Raw genomic sequence first — 5,038 nt, 5'->3', positions numbered from 1 at the left:
CTGTAAGGGACTTGTTGTTATTATTATACGGCAGCACTGTACATATGGCAACAGAGTATACCACTGTGACTGCCTGGTCACTGGAATGACTGATGGCTGATGCACAGGACACTACCACTGATCTGATGCAGGACAACACAGCAACACTGTAAGGGACTTGTTATTATCATTATACGGCAGCACTGGACATATGGCAGCAGAGTTTACCGAACAAATTGGGGGGTGTGGCACTGCGCTAATGGAGAATTCTATAATTCGCTATATCTAAAATGCTGCTGTAGGGAAATGTGGAATCACTACCTAATCCCACTCTATAAACACAAGGTACAAAAATATATCTCCAGCGCAAGCTAGAGCGAATGAAAACAATATCACAATCAATGGTATATATTTTCTTTATTTTAAAAAGGTAAGTATTGTAAAACTGGCATTTGGTCAAAGGTCTTTATATCTCTAAATAAGTTTGGCTGAAATAAATAAAATTGTATTAGTAAAGTGTACGGGAAAAGTACTTAGCCTATTACCGGTAAACATACAAACAAATGACACACAACGAAAAACATAAAAACATATAGTGAAATAGTACCCGAAAAGGGTATATATGAAAGCTTTGTTCCTAAATTTCTGTATCCGGATAGAAGGTATAGCACCTGTAGTAGAAGATCAGGTGCTTATATACACAGGGGGTGCACAAATCTGCGGCTTACTCCCTCTGGTTCCAAATCACTTCTATAATATAGCTGCTTATATTTTGTGCAGCCAATGGAAGATCAGGATAAATCAGTCAATATTCTCTTTGAGTACATAAATACAGAAAGCAGGCTCCCCAGGTGTAAATGTCCCATGCAGATAGGTAACGGAGTTGTGTAAATATATTACCTCCGGTGATGTTCTGTGCTGCAGGTCTTCCAAATAGGTCCCCTGGTGTCCAGTGCTCCCACTGACGGGTGAATCCGGAGTCCGCCGGCGGATATCCCGTCACACCGTTCTCAGCGCTGAACGGCAGTGTGCGGGATCGATTCGATATGGGATCTACGCGTTTCACCTTACCAACAAGGCTTCTTCAGGATTACAGATGAATCCATCCGTATTTCACCCGTCTATTTAAACAAGCTTGTAGCGTGATGACGTCATCGTACCTCCTTTGTGGTGTGCGTTCCACAGCCAAGATTACTTCCCGGTTGTGCGTTCCAGTATTGGTTCCCTTGTATTTCGTCCATATTTGTAACAGAATCATAAATATAATAGAGTTGTATAAGTTATCCATGAAATCTGCATTCCGAGGCTCATGATTTCCCTTTCATATTTCCCTCTTATGTATTCACCATGAGAGTAATCGGGACAAAACAACATATAACATTTATAATGGACAGACAAAAATATATATATAATAATACTAAATAAAAATAAACTGAATAAAAGATTCCCATATAATGAATCTTTACTAGATATTTTAAATACGGACCAAATATGAGTTCATCTTAGTACTTCAAGGAATATGTATATATATTAAAAAGGTAAAAATAATAATTTAATAAATTGATACCTTTTATATTTATATATGCGGGAAACGCTTATATATATTTTTGTCTGTCCATTATAAATGTTATATGATATCCGCCGGCAGACTCCGGATTCACCCGTCAGTGGGAGCACTGGACACCAGGGGACCTATTTGGAAGACCTGCAGCACAGAACATCACCGGAGGTAATATATTTACACAACTCCGTTACCTATCTGCATGGGACATTTACACCTGGGGAGCCTGCTTTCTGTATTTATGTACTCAAAGAGAATATTGACTGATTTATCCTGATCTTCCATTGGCTGCACAAAATATAAGCAGCTATATTATAGAAGTGATTTGGAACCAGAGGGAGTAAGCCGCAGATTTGTGCACCCCCTGTGTATATAAGCACCTGATCTTCTACTACAGGTGCTATACCTTCTATCCGGATACAGAAATTTAGGAACAAAGCTTTCATATATACCCTTTTCGGGTACTATTTCACTATATGTTTTTATGTTTTTCGTTGTGTGTCATTTGTTTGTATGTTTACCGGTAATAGGCTAAGTACTTTTCCCGTACACTTTACTAATACAATTTTATTTATTTAAGCCAAACTTATTTAGAGATATAAAGACCTTTGACCAAATGCCAGTTTTACAATACTTACCTTTTTAAAATAAAGAAAATATATACCATTGATTGTGATATTGTTTTCATTCGCTCTAGCTTGCGCTGGGGATATATTTTTGTACCTTGAGCAGAGTTTACCACTGTGACTGCCTGGTCACTGGAATGACTGATGGCTGATGCACAGGACACTAACTCTGGTCTGATGCAGGACAACACAGCAACACTGTAAGGGACTTGTTATTATTATACAGCAGCACTGGACATATGGCAGCAGAGTATACCACTGTGACTGCCTGGTCACTGGAATGACTGATGGCTGTCCAGTGGCACAAGACACTACCACTGGACTGATGCAGCACAACACAGCACCACTGGACCGGACTTACACAGCAGCACTGGATATATGGCAGCCAGAGGACACAAGCACTGTGAATGGACAAATACAGCACAAGACATGGACACTGAGAGAATGGAGCCACGTCTTTTCTCTACATTCTCCAATGCCGCAGTGAAAATGGTGGGGACATGCGGCTCCTTATATGGAATCCAAACCCCATGAGAATCCGGCAGCGGGATGATTAAGTATTGCCTTGTTCTGGTTTCCGAGTCAGGCGGGAACACCCGAGCCTGACTCGGATCCGGGCTCGAATGTTGAAGTCCGGTTCGGTTCTCTGAGAACCGAACCCACTCATCTTTAGTTCATGGAGTTATATTTTACATGTGTGGTGCAAAAAATACATAAGACATGGATCCATCTAGTATTAGTAGTGATGTGCAATGGACATTTTTCGGGTTTTGTGTTTTAGTTTTGGATTCGGTTCCTCGGCCGTGTTTTGGATTCAGACGCGTTTTGGCAAAACCTCCCTGAAAATTTTTTGTCGGATTCGGTGTGTTTTGGATTCGTTTTACAAAAAACCCTAAAAAAAAAAGCTTAAATCATAGAATTTGGGGGTCATTTTGATCCCATAGTATTATTAACCTCAATAACCATAATTTACACTCATTTTCAGTCTATTCTGAACACCTCACAATATTATTTTTAGTCCTATAATTTGCACCGAGGTCGCTGGATGGCTAAGCTAAGCGACACAAGTGGCCGACACAAACACCTGGCCCATCTAGGAGTGGCACTGCAGTATCAGGCAGGATGGCACTTCAAAAAAATTGTCCCCAAACAGCACATGATGCAAAGAAAAAAAGAGGCGCAATGAGGTAGCTGTGTGACTAAGCTAAGCGACCCAAGTGGCCGACACAAACACCTGGCCCATCTAGGAGTGGCAATGCAGTGTCAGACAGGATGGCACTTAAAAAAATAGTCCCCAAACAGCACATAATGCAAAGAAAAAAAGAGGCGCACCAAGGTCGCTGTGTGACTAAGCTAAGCGACACAAGTGGCCGACACAAACACCTGGCCCATCTAGGAGTGGCACTGCAGTGTCAGGCAGGATGGCACTTCAAAAAATTGTCCCCAAACAGCACATGATGCAAAGAAAAAAAGAGGCGCACCAAGGTCGCTGTGTGACTAAGCTAAGCGACACAAGTGGCCGACACAAACACCTGGCCCATCTAGGTGTGGCACTGCAGTGTCAGGCAGGATGGCACTTCAAAAAAATTGTCCCCAAACAGCACATGATGCAAAGAAAAATGAAAGAAAAATGAGGTGCAAGATGGAATTGTCCTTGGGCCCTCCCACCCACCCTTATGTTGTATAAACAGGACATGCACACTTTAACGAACCCATCATTTCAGCGTCAGGGTCTGCCACATGACTGTGACTGAAATGACTGGTTGGTTTGGGCCCCCACCAAAAAAAGAAGCAATCAATCTCTCCTTGCACAAACTGGCTCCCCTTATCTTTTCAATAGGTGAGACTAACCTTCCTCTCTCATCCACTGTCCGCTATAAATTATATAAGACAGTGGACAGCAGAAGGTGGGGTCCCCTCCCTATTTTTCGACTTATCCTTTCTATATATTTCTGTACCCTCTCATCTAGATGCGAGACCACTCTCTGCAATGCCTACAGTAACAGAGAACCTGCGCTACTAACTGGACAGCAGAAGTACCCTTGTTGCTCATTCTCCATTACACTCTCTCATTTGTATCCCAGTGTTGCCATTACTGCCATATTTCAGCGGTAAACGCCCAACCTCATCCGATCTTGGAAGCTAAGCGCTGACAAGCCTGATCAGTACCAAGTTGGGTGACCTCTTGGGAATATCAGGTGCAGTAAAAATTCAACCTATGATTTCAAACAGCAGAAGTGTTAGAGCAACTTCTTAACTCTGAAAGCTTGTACCCACTCTGCGATTATCCTCCTGACAATCACTGATTACCACATACCCTTTATTGCCAATTTTTGGCTTTTGTTTTCTTCTTCAATGTCGTTTGCTTTCAAAATTTGTGCAAACGTCTTCTTACATTAGGATCTTTTGTGTAGCAAATATAGCTTCTACCAAGGGGACCACCATTAACCATTTGGTATTCCAATTATGGTTTATATTATTATTATACCTATTCTCATGCCTTCTTTTTAGATCACATAGGTTAATAGATCACTAACAACCTATAATCATTACCACAGTGATCTCACCTTTTATTATTTATCTTGACTTAATTAGGCATATAATTGTTTTTCTCTTTACAAAAAAATTTTTCACCACAGGTGCTCTTAATTTTCTATCAGGTTTATCCTGATTTTTGATAACGATTTCTGCTAATTGTTACACTTTATACTTTTCAATTTTTTCTGTGTAGACTGTCATTTGTATATTTTGTGTACCTGAACATTTTTCTGTATCAAACTATCTTCTTCTTTTTATGTGACATTAATATTAAAAGTTAAGTTTTAATAAATGTATAAATTTTCAAGTGTGCCCCAACACAGAGTCTTTCTTT

General features: G+C 40.5%; 1 pseudogene; it reads left to right on the top strand.

The window, feature by feature from the left end:
• The first annotated feature begins 4,256 nt into the window (after positions 1-4,256).
• Positions 4,257-4,376, top strand: LOC134967228 (5S ribosomal RNA; annotated as a pseudogene).
• Positions 4,377-5,038: the final 662 nt, after the last annotated feature.

The sequence above is a fragment of the Pseudophryne corroboree genome, chromosome 10 (genome assembly GCF_028390025.1).
Source record: "Pseudophryne corroboree isolate aPseCor3 chromosome 10, aPseCor3.hap2, whole genome shotgun sequence".
Lineage (NCBI taxonomy): Eukaryota > Metazoa > Chordata > Amphibia > Anura > Myobatrachidae > Pseudophryne > Pseudophryne corroboree.
This window is presented reverse-complemented; position numbering and strand designations above follow the sequence as displayed.